Source organism: Lineus longissimus, chromosome 12 (assembly GCF_910592395.1).
Source record: "Lineus longissimus chromosome 12, tnLinLong1.2, whole genome shotgun sequence".
In the NCBI taxonomy this organism is placed as follows: Eukaryota; Metazoa; Nemertea; class Pilidiophora; order Heteronemertea; family Lineidae; genus Lineus; species Lineus longissimus.
Window position 1 is genome coordinate 6,726,172 of NC_088319.1, and position 19,410 is coordinate 6,745,581.

General features: G+C 43.4%; 10 non-coding genes across 10 annotated transcripts; all 10 read right to left on the bottom strand.

Moving 5' to 3' along the window:
* Nucleotides 1-2,088: 2,088 nt before the first annotated feature.
* Nucleotides 2,089-2,253, bottom strand: LOC135497542 (U1 spliceosomal RNA). The gene has a single exon (XR_010448933.1). It is a non-coding gene; the product is annotated as a U1 spliceosomal RNA (small nuclear RNA).
* Nucleotides 2,254-2,683: 430 nt separating this feature from the next.
* LOC135497543 (U1 spliceosomal RNA) lies at nt 2,684-2,848 on the bottom strand. The gene has a single exon (XR_010448934.1). It is a non-coding gene; the product is annotated as a U1 spliceosomal RNA (small nuclear RNA).
* Nucleotides 2,849-3,278: 430 nt separating this feature from the next.
* LOC135497544 (U1 spliceosomal RNA) lies at nt 3,279-3,443 on the bottom strand. Its single transcript, XR_010448935.1, has one exon. It is a non-coding gene; the product is annotated as a U1 spliceosomal RNA (small nuclear RNA).
* Nucleotides 3,444-3,873: 430 nt separating this feature from the next.
* Nucleotides 3,874-4,038, bottom strand: LOC135497414 (U1 spliceosomal RNA). Its single transcript, XR_010448822.1, has one exon. It is a non-coding gene; the product is annotated as a U1 spliceosomal RNA (small nuclear RNA).
* Nucleotides 4,039-4,468: 430 nt separating this feature from the next.
* Nucleotides 4,469-4,633, bottom strand: LOC135497415 (U1 spliceosomal RNA). Its single transcript, XR_010448823.1, has one exon. It is a non-coding gene; the product is annotated as a U1 spliceosomal RNA (small nuclear RNA).
* Nucleotides 4,634-5,063: 430 nt separating this feature from the next.
* Nucleotides 5,064-5,228, bottom strand: LOC135497416 (U1 spliceosomal RNA). Its single transcript, XR_010448824.1, has one exon. It is a non-coding gene; the product is annotated as a U1 spliceosomal RNA (small nuclear RNA).
* A 430-nt stretch (nt 5,229-5,658) lies between these two features.
* On the bottom strand, nt 5,659-5,819 carry LOC135497436 (U1 spliceosomal RNA). Its single transcript, XR_010448843.1, has one exon. It is a non-coding gene; the product is annotated as a U1 spliceosomal RNA (small nuclear RNA).
* Nucleotides 5,820-12,289: 6,470 nt separating this feature from the next.
* Nucleotides 12,290-12,450, bottom strand: LOC135497434 (U1 spliceosomal RNA). The gene has a single exon (XR_010448841.1). It is a non-coding gene; the product is annotated as a U1 spliceosomal RNA (small nuclear RNA).
* A 5,916-nt stretch (nt 12,451-18,366) lies between these two features.
* LOC135497417 (U1 spliceosomal RNA) lies at nt 18,367-18,531 on the bottom strand. The gene has a single exon (XR_010448825.1). It is a non-coding gene; the product is annotated as a U1 spliceosomal RNA (small nuclear RNA).
* Nucleotides 18,532-18,961: 430 nt separating this feature from the next.
* On the bottom strand, nt 18,962-19,126 carry LOC135497418 (U1 spliceosomal RNA). Its single transcript, XR_010448826.1, has one exon. It is a non-coding gene; the product is annotated as a U1 spliceosomal RNA (small nuclear RNA).
* Between the last annotated feature and the right edge of the window lie 284 nt (nt 19,127-19,410).

The window sequence follows — 19,410 nt, forward strand, 5'->3', positions numbered from 1 at the left end:
GAAGAATTAATTAACATGTGAGCACCAAGTATATACGTGTACGGAATATTCAAAACTATTGGCACCACTTATTGCATTTTGATATTTAACATTTTATTATTTTTGTTGTAGCACCAATAGAAACGGAACATTTAATTATCTGATTAAATCAATGTGTATAAAACGTGCTAGTGTAAATTGAAGGCATACTAACATAAAATAATAACATAATAACATAAAACATAAAGGTTTAAAACATAAATTAATAACATAATTCATAACTCATGTTTAAAACAATGTGCCTATAGTGCTCAATGGCAAGTATATACATATGTGCGCCCAGTGCAAGGGGTCGAGACCATCCATCTGGTCTCATTCTGACCCCTGCTTGGGAACTGGGCTAATCTAAGTCGCCAAAAAATTTTATACTATGTTTTAAAATTCACATTTCTGTGCGTGCGTTCAATTAATACCCTATATACATATATTTACAATATTTACAACTAACTATGCAAGATGTAAAATGCAAAAAGAATGAAGGAAAAAGAAAACAAGAGGGAAAAAAATATATTTTTGAAGGAAATTGAACAGTGGAATATGGCAGGTTCGAACCCGGGACCTCCCGCGTCCGAATCATGCACGTTCCCGACAGGCTAGCAAGCCGATACGCTAACGACGTGAATTTTTAAAATCGTATACCATTCCCACATTGTGGGGAATCCCCTTACAGTCTGTTTTGAACTCTGTTGTCGAATTCGTTTTGCTCATTTCGATTTTTCCCCTGCCAAAGACTGGCTCTCCCTGTCCAAATCGTGTGAATATAAATCCCCAAAACCCCCACTATTTTATCTACCCCTTTGCTATTTGCAAAAACCGGACATGTGATATTTTCCCAGGTTGGCGCTGGCCATCCTTGTATTCTTGACAAATTTGACAACGAGTTCAAAACAGGCTGTATCGTAGCGCAATCATAAAAAGCATGTTTCATGGATTCCGTCTGCATTTTACACCTCGCACAGTTCTTCTGGATATTTGGCAAATATTTAAACAAGGATTTTACAGGTAATGCTCTGTGTACAAATTTATAAAATAGTTCTTTCTCATTATTATATAAAATTTTGTTGTGCCATATGTTTTTCCATATCTTTTTCCAGTTGATATTATACATTTTGGTACACACGGTATGTGGGATTTGAACCCCATTTTTCATAATTTTCTCATATAAAGCAGCAGCTGTGATTTTAACCCATTGTGACCTACCCATACCCAACTTTGCCGCTTTACACTGGTATAAAACCTCTTCCCACACACCGTGTCTACCAATAACTCTGTGCATATAAGTATTTTTGGCAATTTCGGGGCAGTGATGCCGCAGTGTTATGCCCGCTTTGTAAATGCCGTACCCTATCCATGGCTGTGTGACTCCCTCGTCTTGTACGTGGTAGAGTCTTTTTAACCTTTCCATGAACAGGGCCCGACATTTACTGGCTACATGCGGCATCCCTACCCCTCCATCTTCAATTGCCTGCACCATAGTGCTTCTTTTAATCAATTCCATTTTGTTTGACCATAAAAATTTAAACAATAATTTCACAAACCCGGTACAATATTTCATTGGCAATTTCATGATGGGAGAACGTCCTTATTGATCAACGTTAACTCCTGTGCCAGGTAAGTATGCTTGATTTTCGCCACACGCGACCGTAAACATCACGGTAAATTCATCCCTCACGTGGTTTTCGAACTCGAAAGGACACAGTTTGGTTGGCAACTTCAACGTCGAATGGAACGACACACAGGAGGAGGCCTATACGCAGAGGCAAAGCTCGAGACAGCCTATGTATTCTCATGGAGGCCTTCACCGACCAATGCATGTGCTTGAATATAAGATTTCGGACACGTTATTTTCATTCATACTCGCTTGAACAGCTTCGTCGCATTACAGACGTGGTTGCGTGGTTGGGGCGCCCATCACACGACGAGTTCACGCGCACGTTCAATTGCTGCACGCGTACCAGCATTTATACCTCCCGACAATTGGCCCTTGTGATAACCCAAGGGTGTTTTCCTAGAGGGAGCAAAGAGGGTCTCTTCTTTCTTTTAGTTTGTAAGGGGATAGCGCGTACGCAGTCCCCCACTACCATAAATGCTGCACCCGAGTCACCCACATTTGGGGTGATCGCAAGGGTCAGCCCAACCGAAGTGCAATGGAAAGGCCTCGCCCTGGGAGAACGTCCTTATTGATCAACGTTAACTCCTGTGCCAGGTAAGTATGCTTGATTTTCGCCACACGCGACCGTAAACATCACGGTAAATTCATCCCTCACGTGGTTTTCGAACTCGAAAGGACACAGTTTGGTTGGCAACTTCAACGTCGAATGGAACGACACACAGGAGGAGGCCTATACGCAGAGGCAAAGCTCGAGACAGCCTATGTATTCTCATGGAGGCCTTCACCGACCAATGCATGTGCTTGAATATAAGATTTCGGACACGTTATTTTCATTCATACTCGCTTGAACAGCTTCGTCGCATTACAGACGTGGTTGCGTGGTTGGGGCGCCCATCACACGACGAGTTCACGCGCACGTTCAATTGCTGCACGCGTACCAGCATTTATACCTCCCGACAATTGGCCCTTGTGATAACCCAAGGGTGTTTTCCTAGAGGGAGCAAAGAGGGTCTCTTCTTTCTTTTAGTTTGTAAGGGGATAGCGCGTACGCAGTCCCCCACTACCATAAATGCTGCACCCGAGTCACCCACATTTGGGGTGATCGCAAGGGTCAGCCCAACCGAAGTGCAATGGAAAGGCCTCGCCCTGGGAGAACGTCCTTATTGATCAACGTTAACTCCTGTGCCAGGTAAGTATGCTTGATTTTCGCCACACGCGACCGTAAACATCACGGTAAATTCATCCCTCACGTGGTTTTCGAACTCGAAAGGACACAGTTTGGTTGGCAACTTCAACGTCGAATGGAACGACACACAGGAGGAGGCCTATACGCAGAGGCAAAGCTCGAGACAGCCTATGTATTCTCATGGAGGCCTTCACCGACCAATGCATGTGCTTGAATATAAGATTTCGGACACGTTATTTTCATTCATACTCGCTTGAACAGCTTCGTCGCATTACAGACGTGGTTGCGTGGTTGGGGCGCCCATCACACGACGAGTTCACGCGCACGTTCAATTGCTGCACGCGTACCAGCATTTATACCTCCCGACAATTGGCCCTTGTGATAACCCAAGGGTGTTTTCCTAGAGGGAGCAAAGAGGGTCTCTTCTTTCTTTTAGTTTGTAAGGGGATAGCGCGTACGCAGTCCCCCACTACCATAAATGCTGCACCCGAGTCACCCACATTTGGGGTGATCGCAAGGGTCAGCCCAACCGAAGTGCAATGGAAAGGCCTCGCCCTGGGAGAACGTCCTTATTGATCAACGTTAACTCCTGTGCCAGGTAAGTATGCTTGATTTTCGCCACACGCGACCGTAAACATCACGGTAAATTCATCCCTCACGTGGTTTTCGAACTCGAAAGGACACAGTTTGGTTGGCAACTTCAACGTCGAATGGAACGACACACAGGAGGAGGCCTATACGCAGAGGCAAAGCTCGAGACAGCCTATGTATTCTCATGGAGGCCTTCACCGACCAATGCATGTGCTTGAATATAAGATTTCGGACACGTTATTTTCATTCATACTCGCTTGAACAGCTTCGTCGCATTACAGACGTGGTTGCGTGGTTGGGGCGCCCATCACACGACGAGTTCACGCGCACGTTCAATTGCTGCACGCGTACCAGCATTTATACCTCCCGACAATTGGCCCTTGTGATAACCCAAGGGTGTTTTCCTAGAGGGAGCAAAGAGGGTCTCTTCTTTCTTTTAGTTTGTAAGGGGATAGCGCGTACGCAGTCCCCCACTACCATAAATGCTGCACCCGAGTCACCCACATTTGGGGTGATCGCAAGGGTCAGCCCAACCGAAGTGCAATGGAAAGGCCTCGCCCTGGGAGAACGTCCTTATTGATCAACGTTAACTCCTGTGCCAGGTAAGTATGCTTGATTTTCGCCACACGCGACCGTAAACATCACGGTAAATTCATCCCTCACGTGGTTTTCGAACTCGAAAGGACACAGTTTGGTTGGCAACTTCAACGTCGAATGGAACGACACACAGGAGGAGGCCTATACGCAGAGGCAAAGCTCGAGACAGCCTATGTATTCTCATGGAGGCCTTCACCGACCAATGCATGTGCTTGAATATAAGATTTCGGACACGTTATTTTCATTCATACTCGCTTGAACAGCTTCGTCGCATTACAGACGTGGTTGCGTGGTTGGGGCGCCCATCACACGACGAGTTCACGCGCACGTTCAATTGCTGCACGCGTACCAGCATTTATACCTCCCGACAATTGGCCCTTGTGATAACCCAAGGGTGTTTTCCTAGAGGGAGCAAAGAGGGTCTCTTCTTTCTTTTAGTTTGTAAGGGGATAGCGCGTACGCAGTCCCCCACTACCATAAATGCTGCACCCGAGTCACCCACATTTGGGGTGATCGCAAGGGTCAGCCCAACCGAAGTGCAATGGAAAGGCCTCGCCCTGGGAGAACGTCCTTATTGATCAACGTTAACTCCTGTGCCAGGTAAGTATGCTTGATTTTCGCCACACGCGACCGTAAACATCACGGTAAATTCATCCCTCACGTGGTTTTCGAACTCGAAAGGACACAGTTTGGTTGGCAACTTCAACGTCGAATGGAACGACACACAGGAGGAGGCCTATACGCAGAGGCAAAGCTCGAGACAGCCTATGTATTCTCATGGAGGCCTTCACCGACCAATGCATGTGCTTGAATATAAGATTTCGGACACGTTATTTTCATTCATACTCGCTTGAACAGCTTCGTCGCATTACAGACGTGGTTGCGTGGTTGGGGCGCCCATCACACGACGAGTTCACGCGCACGTTCAATTGCTGCACGCGTACCAGCATTTATACCTCCCGACAATTGGCCCTTGTGATAACCCAAGGGTGTTTTCCTAGAGGGAGCAAAGAGGGTCTCTTCTTTCTTTTAGTTTGTAAGGGGATAGCGCGTACGCAGTCCCCCACTACCATAAATGCTGCACCCGAGTCACCCACATTTGGGGTGATCGCAAGGGTCAGCCCAACCGAAGTGCAATGGAAAGGCCTCGCCCTGGGAGAACGTCCTTATTGATCAACGTTAACTCCTGTGCCAGGTAAGTATGCTTGATTTTCGCCACACGCGACCGTAAACATCACGGTAAATTCATCCCTCACGTGGTTTTCGAACTCGAAAGGACACAGTTTGGTTGGCAACTTCAACGTCGAATGGAACGACACACAGGAGGAGGCCTATACGCAGAGGCAAAGCTCGAGACAGCCTATGTATTCTCATGGAGGCCTTCACCGACCAATGCATGTGCTTGAATATAAGATTTCGGACACGTTATTTTCATTCATACTCGCTTGAACAGCTTCGTCGCATTACAGACGTGGTTGCGTGGTTGGGGCGCCCATCACACGACGAGTTCACGCGCACGTTCAATTGCTGCACGCGTACCAGCATTTATACCTCCCGACAATTGGCCCTTGTGATAACCCAAGGGTGTTTTCCTAGAGGGAGCAAAGAGGGTCTCTTCTTTCTTTTAGTTTGTAAGGGGATAGCGCGTACGCAGTCCCCCACTACCATAAATGCTGCACCCGAGTCACCCACATTTGGGGTGATCGCAAGGGTCAGCCCAACCGAAGTGCAATGGAAAGGCCTCGCCCTGGGAGAACGTCCTTTTTTTTTTGAGCTTGAACCCGCAGTGGGTGTCATTTATTGTCATATATCCTATACAAATCACATACACAATAACATGGTTCTGCATTTTCCTATACAATACACCAATTACACCAATCTCCCTACTACAATATATAACTAACACAATCACTGTGACATCGTCCGGTGCCGTCCCGTCGCCGGTGTTGACAGCTTATGAGCGAGACCGCACTCGGCGCCGCGACGGCACGTCGATCCCACAGCCGAGTGTGTTTACACAATATGAATAAAACACCAATGTTACATGTGAGCTTAGTTAAAGTAAGTGTTTAAAACTGTGGGAGCACCATTGTTGACTAGCGTTTTCTATTATATCAATATATAAACATGTTCTTTTTTTGATATAGCACCAATGGATAATTGTGTACAACTAACGTAAAATAAAATGTGATTCATAATAAATATGAGTGTTTAATTCTCGTGAAAGCACCATTGCCGACTAATTTTCTCTTTAATGTCGATAAATATGTTATTTTTGATCTAGCACCAATGGATAATAATTGTATAAAGTAAACAGTGAATAAATGTGCTTTAGTTTCTAAGTTACTCCAATATTAAATAAATTAACAATATAATAGTATAAAACAATGTGCTTCCAAGTGCTCAATGGCCGCTATTTACAATTATGTTTGCCCAGTTCAGGGGTCGATCCCAACTCATTGTCTCATTTTGACCCCTGATGGTGCACTGAGCTAATGTATGTTGCCAATAATTTCTATATTTATAAAACTTATTATCTGTGTGGTGCTCATTCAAAATTTACATCTATTTACAAACATTTCTCTCGCTATTTACAGTACTGTGTGAGATGTTTAACCCAGTCAAAACAAAAGAAATGTAAATGAAAAATAAAAAGATAAAAAGGAAAAAGACAAATAAATAAACATGCGCCCAGTGGCGGAATCGAACCTGGGTCTTCTAGTTTGCAAGCCCCGACAATCCGCTTGAGCCACTTTGATTACATGCTACCTGCTCGTTTATTTTAACAGAAGTTCAGATTATAGTGAAGTGGGGAATCCCCATATTTGTGACCTTGACCTTACAGTCTGTTTTGAATTCGTTTTTCAAACTCGTTCAGGCTATTATCTTGGTTCCCCCGCCAAATGCTGGCGCGTCCCCCCCAAATAACGTGTATATAAATTCCCAAAGCACCCACAATTTTATCCTTCCCCTTGCAATTTGCAAATTCTGGGCATATAATGCGCTCAAAATTTATATCTGGCCAATTTTTCCTTCTGAACAAATTTATCAACGAGTTCAAAACAGGCTGTATTGTCACACACTCATAAAACGCATGTTTTATGGTTTCAGTTTGACTGGGATAACATCTCGCACAGTTTCTCTGGATATTAGGAAGACCTTTGAACATGGCTTTTACAGGTAAGGCTCTATGAACGAGCTTGTAGTACAGTTCTTTTTCATTATTGTATAAAATGTTGTTGTTCCATACATTGTTCCATATCCGACTCCAGTTTACATTGAAAATCTTGGTACACACCGTGTGTGGGATGTTAGGCCCACTTTTCATTATCTCCCCGTATAAGCTAGCTGCGGTGATATTAACCCATTGGGACCTACCCATTTTCAATTTTGCAGCTTTGCATTGGTATAAAATTTCTTCCCACACACCGTGTGTACCAATTACTCTATGCATATAAGTATTTTTGGCGATCTCGGGGCAGTGATGCCGCAAAGTGATGCCTACTTTGTAAATGCCGTACCCTATCCATGGCTGGGCGACACCCCCCTCTTGTACTTTGTAGAGTTGTTTCAACCTTTCCATGAACAGGGCCCGACATTTACTGGCTACATGCGGCATCCCTACCCCTCCATCGCCAAACGATTGAACCATGGTACTCCTTTTAATTAATTCCATTTTGTTGGACCACAAAAATTTAAAAATAGTTTTTACGAATTTTATACAGTACTTCTTTGGTAATTTCATAACCCTGGCCCCATACCATAATTTCGATACTAGGACGGTCTTAACCACCAAAACTTTCCCAACGAAGGACAGGCGTCTGTTTTCCCATAGTTTGACCGTTTTCCCCATTTTTTCCCCAATTTTCTTCCAATACGTTTCCCCACAAGGTCCTGCCTTTGTCCACGGTATCCCTAAAATATTTGAAATTTTCACGATATATTGCCTGTACTCTATCGGGATGTTTTGGCGGGAAAAACCGCCCAACAATAAAATCTCTGTTTTCGCTATATTTATATCAGACCCTGAGGCTTGGCCAAAATCGTTATAGACCGAAAAAAGAGCCCGTATGCAAGGTGTTGCAATCGGGTGCGTGGCATCATCCGCGAAAGCGATATTTTTAACCTGTTGTTTAACGTTCGGCAGCCTAATGCCACGCACCCGCTCGTCGGAGCGTATGGCGCAGGCGAGCGGCTCCTGACAGAGGACAAACAGCAAAGGGGACAGACTGCAACCTTGTCTGACAGATCTGCCCACCCTGAATGACTCTGACAGGAAACCATTCACCAGCACCCTACTCTCCGGCGCATCATACAAGACTCTCATCCATCTCATAAAGTTATGGCCAAACCTCATGGTCTCTAAACATTGAAATAGCCATTCATGCGATACAAGATCAAATGCTTTTCGGAGGTCAACAGCCACCAATGCCCCTCCAGAATCCGATGCATGCTCTATGATGGTTTGAATATTAAATAATTGATCATTAATTGACCTTTTTGGAATTCCACATGCTTGATCTGGGTGCACCAGGTCGCTCATGACCCCCGAAAGCCTCGATTTCAAAACTTTAGTGATTATCTTGTAATCTACTGTTAACAAACTTACAGGCCTATAATTTTTGATATCCCTTGGGTCCCCTTTTTTGAATAAAATAGAAATTACCGCCGTTTTCATTGTTCCCCCCAACTTTTCCCGCAAGAATACATTATTTATTGTTTCTACCAAATCGTCACCCAAAATATCCCAATAATACACGTAAAATTCTTTCCCTAACCCGTCTATCCCTGGTGATTTTCCGACCTTCATATTTTTCAATTCCCTTTGTACCTCCCCCGTAGTTATTAACCCCTCCAGTGTGTTTTGCTGCTCCCCTGTCAGTTTTTTTACAATTTTTGCCGCAAACCTATCTTTATACACTTTGTCAGTCTCTTTCTTCCTATATAATTCCTCATAAAATTTTTTTACCTCATTTAAAATATCCTCTTGTTTTTCTAACACAACATCCTCACTATTCTTCAATTGGTTGATAACTGTTTTGGACCTTACTTCTACCTTAAAAAACTCAGTGGTGGGTGCCTCTCTCTCCTCTATGAACCTTGCCCCCGCCCTCACTTTTGCCCCCTCCAGATCCCTCATTTCCAAATTGTTCAGTTCCTCACGTATTTCCTCCCACCTCTCCCTGTTATCCACCCCTCTATCCCTCTCTTTCCCCAGGTTATCCAATTCTTTTTCCAGTTCCCAAATACGTGCTCCCCTTTCCCTATTCACCCTCTTACCATTCTTTTTAAAAATCCCCTGTAATTTCTGTTTCCCCTTCTCCCACCAGTCTATTGGGCACTCAAAATCCCCTTTCCGTTTCTGCCACCCCCTCCAAAATTGTGTTACCTCCCTTTCTGTGCCTTCATCCCTCAACAAGCTATTATTTAATTTCCAAAAACCTTTGCCCATTTTCCTTTTCCCTATGGTCTCCACTGCACCCCACACGCCATAATGGTCTGTAAAAACTAACGCTACATGGTCCATTTTCTTAACTATACAATTTGTAAAAATTCTATCTAGCCTCGACCTCACGTTTCCTCTATGATAGGTGTAACTCTTTGTAGTTGGATTCAATTCCCTATAGCTGTCCTTGATGTTTAATAAGTCCATAATCTCCTGCCAAAGTCTTTTATATAAAATGTCCCCTGGAAATAAAGTACCTGTCCCTCTGTCCTCCCTCGACGATGCAAAATTAAAATCCCCCCCTAGAATCAGGTTTTCCCCTCTTAATTTCCTGACGTATTCTTTAAAACTTTGACAAAAGATTATGGCCTTATCATGATTTTTAGGATTCTGTGTGGGCATGTATACAGAAAGTACATGTGTGCCAGACATCAATTTCACATGGCATACCCTCCCCTGTAAACCCCCTGGAACTACGAACTCCCTCTCCACAGCTGCCCTGGTTATAATAGCTGTGCCGGCGTGAGCCTGGCCACTGCTGTAGAAATAAAGTCCATAGTTCCGATTAACCCATGGTCCCAAATTGTCCGGCACCACATGCACTTCCTGTAAACATGCCACATCACACTTGAGTCTTACAATTTTGTTTAAAACACTTATTCTCTTTTCATACAAACCATTCACATTCATTGTTATTACATTAGATGCCATGATTAATATACTGATGAGGGTGAAAAGGTGATTCATAGACTTAATATGCATTTTTTTTTTTTTTTTAATATTTGAAAGGCTTCGCAGATGTAACCCGACTCTTACCTGGCGAGGTACGCCTTGTTCTTGATGGCACTCCCAAGTTGGGCTTTTTGTTGTTTTGTTTGTTTTGGGCCTTGTTCGTTAAGTCCTCTGGGCTTTTTTCAACCCTATCATTTCCCCTCTTGACAGTGCCAACAAGCCGCTCGGCATCCCCGTCAGGAGTCGTCGGCCTACTACCTGCGAAACCTTTCAAAATTACATTGACATTAGTTGGAGAGTCTAGGTCTATACTTAACGGCTTGGAAAGGTCTCTCAGCTCATCATCCGTACTCTCCTCTACACTGTCCTTTGCTTCTTTTAGCCGGTTTGCCACCTCTGTGGGCGTGTCCCAAACTGACTGTTCCCCTCTCCTCCTAGCCTTCACTACACCTCGCCATTCTCCATCTCTAGCTGCCTCCTTCCCTGTTTCGTCACTATTCTCTTTCTCGCCATCCTCGACACTCTCTCCCATCTCCTCACACCTGCCCGCTGCACTACTCTCGCTCTCTTCGCCTAACTCCTTCTCACCATCTTCGACCTTCTCTCCCTGCTCAACTCTCTGCACTACACTTCGTACTCTTCCTTCCGCGTCATCTTCCTTCTCATTCTCCTTTTCGTCTGCTCTATCCCCCAACTGCTCTGTACATTCATATCGATAATGCCCTTTTCTCCGGCAGCGAAAGCACGTGGCGTCTCCCCTCAGTTCGTCTTCTTGGCCTCTATACCAAGTCCGGAATCTGTTGCCCTTTACATAAATTACTTTTGGGACTTTAGCCCCCACATTCATGACAACTGTCACCGTGCCACTCTCTACCGTGTTATACTCCCTCAACATCTCTCTCTTTGCTGCTTTCACTAAGCCATACTTTTGTAATGTCTCTCTTATCCATCCAATGTCACACTCTCCCGGGTAATTGTGCACCTTTACGTACCTGCTCGTGTGGAATCTTTTGATTTCAAAGTCAGCTGCTTTTTCGAGCCAAAATCCTACCCCGTTAATGTCCAAAACCGCTGGGACCTCATCCATTTGCGGGTCCCCCTTTTGGAACCTGACACTAAAATGTCCTTGACCCACTTTTAAAACTGTTTTAATACTTCCTATGGGGATCCCATTCTCAATTAAAGCCTTCACAATCATATATTGTTTTATATCTCCATCATCATGGTTCGTTCTATAATCTACTGAAACCAAGCTTCGTTTAATAATATCAACCACCTCTGCCTCATAGGGCCCATCCTGTTGCTGCTGGGCCACGGCGCCGGCATACGACGACGCCATGGCTTAAGGCTAAAATCTATGTACAGTGTAGTGTATATGTAAGGGTGCGGTCGAGGTAAAAGCAAAGTAAACAAGTGCGGTCAACACAAAGGATCGAACACAAAGGAATCCCACAACGAATAAGGACGAAATTCCACGAAATCTAATGAATAAAATGAATATTGCACGTACTGCTCCCCGGTCCTTCTGAAATTTACGATATTGTAGCAAAGATGAAAAATGATACTGATACTTTTATCTTAGCCAACGGGCCGAGAAGCGGGTACCTGGGAGAACGTCCTTATTGATCAACGTTAACTCCTGTGCCAGGTAAGTATGCTTGATTTTCGCCACACGCGACCGTAAACATCACGGTAAATTCATCCCTCACGTGGTTTTCGAACTCGAAAGGACACAGTTTGGTTGGCAACTTCAACGTCGAATGGAACGACACACAGGAGGAGGCCTATACGCAGAGGCAAAGCTCGAGACAGCCTATGTATTCTCATGGAGGCCTTCACCGACCAATGCATGTGCTTGAATATAAGATTTCGGACACGTTATTTTCATTCATACTCGCTTGAACAGCTTCGTCGCATTACAGACGTGGTTGCGTGGTTGGGGCGCCCATCACACGACGAGTTCACGCGCACGTTCAATTGCTGCACGCGTACCAGCATTTATACCTCCCGACAATTGGCCCTTGTGATAACCCAAGGGTGTTTTCCTAGAGGGAGCAAAGAGGGTCTCTTCTTTCTTTTAGTTTGTAAGGGGATAGCGCGTACGCAGTCCCCCACTACCATAAATGCTGCACCCGAGTCACCCACATTTGGGGTGATCGCAAGGGTCAGCCCAACCGAAGTGCAATGGAAAGGCCTCGCCCTGGGAGAACGTCCTTATTGATCAACGTTTTTTTTTTTTTTTTTTATCTTTTATTGTAACAACATGTAAAAGTAACAATGATAATGAGCTAGCTATCCCTTACAAAGCTCAGGGAGTGGTCTACATCTCTTAGCAATCTAGGCGGCGCAAATCGGCCTGCGGAGGTTTTACAGTTTGTTCTGCCTAACGAGCTGTAGTTGAAAAGAAACACTTGACATTATTTTTACAGGTGATGCAGTTCTGTGATGGCTTGCTTGCTGGCCATATTGTTGTGCTGGAAGAGGGGATGGTTAGGCATTCATTGTACAAACAGTGGCTTAGAAATTCTTTTATTGTGCTGAATAGTTATTTCAGGAGTGATTTTGGTGGAGGAAGTCGTGGTAACACTTAAGTTAAACGTGTTGTTGTTAATGAATGAATGTCGCCAGAGTTAATAGGCTTATATACAGTTAGATGAAGTTTCTTCTGAGTTCAAAGGTATCCGTGTTACACAGGATGTTATTGCAACACCAGTCGGTTTGGAAGACTAGACTTTGTGTCGGGGAACTTCCGGCTTTGGTCAATTCTTGTTTTAATCTGCTGATTACGTTTGCTTTGAATATTTGTACTAAGTTTGCCTTGGGTTTATCTGGTTCAGTGAGAATAATATTTCGGTTTCTCCATAGTATGTGTTTTGCAAGAAAGATGAGGAAATTTGAAAGTTGTAGGTTTGGTTTGTCTGCCGCGATGGTGTTTTGAAATGAGATTCCGAAACAGATTTTATGCAAGTCTAACCTGCAGGGTTTGCCTAGAATCTGTTCGATTAAAGGGTTTATGCGCCCCCATAGGTTGAAAGCAACTGGGCAGTCTGTGAATATGTGCAAATTAGTTTCTTCTATATTAGTTGCACATGTTTCGCATGTGTCGTTTTCTGTCATTCCCCACTTTTTAAGTTTATCCTTGGTCGCAAGCGTCAAGTGGGAGAACCTCCATTGTAATTCTCTAGTTTTGTTGGCACTTAAGGGGTTTTGTGCATTAAGCCAATTAATTTTCCAGTTGATTTCATCATTTATGATTTCTTGAAATGTTTGGTACGACTTGGGTGTGAAATCTCGTGTTGTTTCACTGATCAAGTGGTTGTAAATATCTGTTGATTTGAGTTTGTTGATGGATTTTTTGTTTAGATTAATACTAAAATTTTGCGCTCCCTTTGTTTCGCTTGCTGTTATGAGTTTGATTTTCCATTCTCTAGGGATTTTAGAGTACAGATTTTCAAGTTTTTCTTCTCCATTTGGGATGTGTTTTATCTTGTCATTTTCCTCAAACTCTATGCGTTCGCCATTACAGAATATGTCTTTGACTTGTACCACATTAGCCTTTATAAACTGTTTTTCCGTGAGGTTCAGCTGGGTCTTTAGTTCCGTGTTATTGAAGAGGTTTTGGTGTAGCAGGTCACGGGCATTCCTGTATTTTGGCAGCTTAAAGCTTCTGTGTATTTGTTCCCAGTAACCTAAGGTTTGATTGAGGAATTTGCTTCCTGTTGTTTTGGCTTTGAAGTTCTTTTCCAGTAGAATATTGTCTTTGTTGTGGGCCCCGTATTGTGTTTGGAGTCTTTGATCGATGAAGCATTTCCATGCATAATTGTGGTTGTCCAGGTATCTCAGGATATGTTTAACTCTTTGGGTTTTTATTTTGTTTGTTATGTTAGTGAGATTTATACCTCCTTCGTTGAGAGGTTTATATAGAATATCTTTTTTCACCCAGTGCTTCCGGTTTTTCCAAATGAAGTTTTCGAAAGATGTCTGGATTTTGTTAATGTATTTGTCCGGCATTGGGTAGACCGCTGATAGGTACCAGATCTGTGAGGTTAAAAAGGTGTTGATGACTGTTGTTTTCCCCGTTATAGAAAGGTCCCTTTGTTTCCAAAGGTTCAGGATTCGCTGAATTTTTAGAATTTTGGGGGCCCAATTGTCTTCATCGTACCTTGTATTTCCGAAGAACATGCCGTATATTTTTATCTTGTCATTCTTCCAAGTTAAATTCATTGGCTTGTTCATGTTATTTTTGAAGGAGCCTATCCAGAGGCCTTCCGTTTTTTCTTTGTTTACTTTGGAACCGCTGGCCTGTTCGTATGTTTCTAGTACATCAAAGACGTGGGGTAGTGATTCAATTGTTGAAAGTGTTAATGTGTTATCGTCTGCATACTGTTTTATTTTGCTTGTTTTTTGGTTTGGTAGTTTTATGCCTTTGATGTTTTTATTTTTTCGTATTGTTTCTGCCAGTGTTTCCGCCACTAGTATATACAGCAGGGCAGATAAGCAACACCCCTGTCTGACTCCTTGTTCTAGTTTAAAGGCGCCTGATAGCCAGCCGTTGTTTTTTATGTGTGATTTTATGTCCGTGTAAAATAGTGTAACCCAGTTGATGAAATCTTCTCGAAAGTTGAAGGTTTGAAGTGTCTTGTACAGATAGTCCCACGAGACTTTATCAAAGGCCTTCATTTGGTCAAGGCACAACAAAAAGCCAGGTTTATTAGTTTGATTAACGTATTCAATAAGGTCTCTCGTGAAATGCGCATTATCGTGTATTTGTCGACCTTCTATGCCACATGTTTGGTCACTGTGTATGATATGAGGAAGGACTTTCTTTAATCTGTTTGCTAGACATTTTGTGATGATTTTATAATCAATACAGAGTAGTGAAATGGGTCGCCAGTTTTTTAACAGAGTTTTGTCTCCTTTTTTATAGAGGAGGGTTATGACTCCTGTTCGCATTGTATTTGATAAGAGTTTATTTTCAAAGCAATAGTTTGCCACTTCTAAGAGGTCTGGCCCAAAGAGATCCCAAAATGTTCGGTAAAACTCAATTGGAAGCCCATCTACTCCCGGGGATTTCCCAAGTTGGAAGCTTTTTTGTGAGATTGTTAGTTCTTTCAGAGTAAGTTTTCCCTCACAGGATTTACTTTGTGGTTCAGTTAGTTTTTTGTCTATGTTTTTGAGAATCTTTGTTTGTGCTTTGGGAGATGTTGGTGTTCTTTTGTATAATTCGGTATAAAAGCGAATTTGTTCTTTCGAGATTTCCTCTTGTGAGGTCACTCTTTTCCCTTCCGGGGTAGTGAGTTCATCGATTACTTTCTTTTCAGCATTTAATGTTTCCAAATTAGCGAAAAACTTCGTACATTTTTCCCCTTCCTCACGCCATTGTATTTTGCTTCTGATTTTGATTCCTTCAAGCTTTTTCTCTTCTATTGATTTAATTAATTCTTTTACCTGGGTGTATCTGTTTATGTGATATTCTGATTGATTTTCTGCCAAAGGCGTTATTTGTTCAAGTTCTTTAAGGAGTTTTTCTTTAAGTCTGTTTTCGTTTTTCCGTTTTTCTTTTGAGTATTGTATTGAGAGGTATTTTATCTTATTTTTACCAATGTCCCACCATTTTGCAAGGTCATCATATTCATGCCTCTTGGATTGCCATGATGCCCAGAGAGTATTTACTTTTTCTCGATATAGTGAGCTTTTTAGTATTTCTGTATTTAGATGCCACGTGTTTGGTCCTCTTGGCCTTGTGGCGGGTGTTTTCAGTTGTAAGCTGGCTAAGTTATGATCTGATAATGGATATGGTTCGATTTTAACGTTTACACAAGAATGGATTAAATTTTCTGAAACATAGATTCTATCAATACGTGAGCTAGTGTCAAAGTTTTTGGAGTGTCTTGAGAAGACTTTTAAATTTGGGAATTGATACCTTAAGATGTCAGTCAAGTTTAGATCAGATGTTAGTTTTTGAATCTCATTTTTACCAATTAGACATTTTTTATTCTGCGAGAGACCGAGTCTGTCTAGTTCAAAGTTTTCAATGCAATTGAAATCACCGCCTAAGATGAATTCAGTGGGTAGGTTACCAGTATTCTCAGCGTTTGTAGGTTTTAGTGTGAAGTTTTTGATACTACTTAGGAAGCGTTGGCGTTCGGCCGGAATATTTGGTGCGTAAATATTTATCACATTTATAAATTTGTCTACAAGTTTATAAAGTACACTAAGGATTCGGCCATTTTTGTCTCTTTTCATTTTCGTTACATGTAGATTTTCACTTGAGATAGTGGCCACACCATGTTTTCGGTTGTCTTCTGGTATGTTTGATGTGAGAATTTGTTTATTTTTTAGGTGTTTTAGAAGGCCCATAGCTTCTTCATGGGTTTTAAAATGGGTTTCCTGTAAAAGAGTGATGGTAAATTTATTGGTAATTTCAGAGAGGGTATTCCGTTTTGTGTCTGATGACACTAGACCGTCTACATTTAACGACACAACGCTTAGATCGTACTCCATTTTAAATGATAAAACAACCTACACCAAGTAATATCCTATGCTTATGAATACGGGTTTGGATCTCATTTGCCAATTCAGTCAGGATTTTTATGTCGATCACATTTTTATGTTGAAAGTCACGTTTATTCTGTTTTGTAGCCATTACCGTCCTCCTTTGAAATGGTGTCAGGGTTATTCTTTGTCCGTTTGTTTTTGCGTTTCGGCCTCTTTATCTCCCACGTTTCTGTAGCTTTTTGTAATCCTAGTGGGATATGGTTTGCTGGTAATTGAACAGTGCTTTTTAGTGTCTTTTTCGACGGTGTTGCTTTTGGCGTAGTTTGTGAATCAGCTGAGGCTTCGCTCTCGCTGTCGCGCCCCCTCTTGCTAGTTGCAGTCGATATTGTCGACATCTTGTCTTCTTCTTTCTCTTTCTCTGCTTTGTTTGTTGTTTCCACATCCTGCAGCGTCACCTCCATTTGGGGATCGGCATCTGGTACTGGTGCGTTATCAGCTTTGTCGGCAGCGTTTCGTCCTTCTAGTACCAGTTGATTAACTTGCTCTCTGCGGTATGCTCGCTGCCTGCAGTCTTCTTCACGATGATTCGGATGAAGGCATTCCTCCCTGCACTCGAACCACATGTGATCATCTTGTTTGCATATGCCGCACATCTTCGGCTGATCTTTGTAAAAAGCTCTGAATGAGACCTGCTCACCGTTATTTTTTTCTGCCCAGCAGGTCCTTGGTATGGGGGTTTTCAGCTCAATTTCAATAATCCGTTTAGATACATTGTACAGTTTCGTTCCTTTAATCAGGGTAAAGCGGCATGGCGACGTTATCTTTCCATATTTCGCCAGTACATTATCGACATTTTCGTGCGCAACTATTGGGGATATCCCCTCCAGCGTAATGAAAGTTGCCAATTTCTCTGGGTCCTTGGCTTGAAGTGAAACGTTTTTGTATTTAAACACTTTCTCCAGAATGTTCTCTTTCGACTCCTCAGATTTGCAGAAAATTTTAAAGGAAAAGCGTTGTTGCTCAATCCCAATAATATCCTCCGGAAAAGTGGCCTCGAGATCACCCGCAAAGTCCTCCAGAGTTGCCTTTTGAATAGCGGCCCTTGAAACCACGACCGCATACCGTTTAATTACATTGCTAGCCATTGTATACACTACACATGCAAGGAGGAGCGGAACAAAAACACGTCCGCTCAGCCTTATTGATCAACGTTAACTCCTGTGCCAGGTAAGTATGCTTGATTTTCGCCACACGCGACCGTAAACATCACGGTAAATTCATCCCTCACGTGGTTTTCGAACTCGAAAGGACACAGTTTGGTTGGCAACTTCAACGTCGAATGGAACGACACACAGGAGGAGGCCTATACGCAGAGGCAAAGCTCGAGACAGCCTATGTATTCTCATGGAGGCCTTCACCGACCAATGCATGTGCTTGAATATAAGATTTCGGACACGTTATTTTCATTCATACTCGCTTGAACAGCTTCGTCGCATTACAGACGTGGTTGCGTGGTTGGGGCGCCCATCACACGACGAGTTCACGCGCACGTTCAATTGCTGCACGCGTACCAGCATTTATACCTCCCGACAATTGGCCCTTGTGATAACCCAAGGGTGTTTTCCTAGAGGGAGCAAAGAGGGTCTCTTCTTTCTTTTAGTTTGTAAGGGGATAGCGCGTACGCAGTCCCCCACTACCATAAATGCTGCACCCGAGTCACCCACATTTGGGGTGATCGCAAGGGTCAGCCCAACCGAAGTGCAATGGAAAGGCCTCGCCCTGGGAGAACGTCCTTATTGATCAACGTTAACTCCTGTGCCAGGTAAGTATGCTTGATTTTCGCCACACGCGACCGTAAACATCACGGTAAATTCATCCCTCACGTGGTTTTCGAACTCGAAAGGACACAGTTTGGTTGGCAACTTCAACGTCGAATGGAACGACACACAGGAGGAGGCCTATACGCAGAGGCAAAGCTCGAGACAGCCTATGTATTCTCATGGAGGCCTTCACCGACCAATGCATGTGCTTGAATATAAGATTTCGGACACGTTATTTTCATTCATACTCGCTTGAACAGCTTCGTCGCATTACAGACGTGGTTGCGTGGTTGGGGCGCCCATCACACGACGAGTTCACGCGCACGTTCAATTGCTGCACGCGTACCAGCATTTATACCTCCCGACAATTGGCCCTTGTGATAACCCAAGGGTGTTTTCCTAGAGGGAGCAAAGAGGGTCTCTTCTTTCTTTTAGTTTGTAAGGGGATAGCGCGTACGCAGTCCCCCACTACCATAAATGCTGCACCCGAGTCACCCACATTTGGGGTGATCGCAAGGGTCAGCCCAACCGAAGTGCAATGGAAAGGCCTCGCCCTGGGAGAACGTCCTTATTGATCAACGTTAACTCCTGTGCCAGGTAAGTATGCTTGATTTTCGCCACACGCGACCGTAAACATCACGGTAAATTCATCCCTCACGTGGTTTTCGAACTCGAAAGGACACAGTTTGGTTGGCAACTTCAACGTCGAATGGAACGACACACAGGAGGAGGCCTATACGCAGAGGCAAAGCTCGAGACAGCCTATGTATTCTCATGGAGGCCTTCACCGACCAATGCATGTGCTTGAATATAAGATTTCGGACACGTTATTTTCATTCATACTCGCTTGAACAGCTTCGTCGCATTACAGACGTGGTTGCGTGGTTGG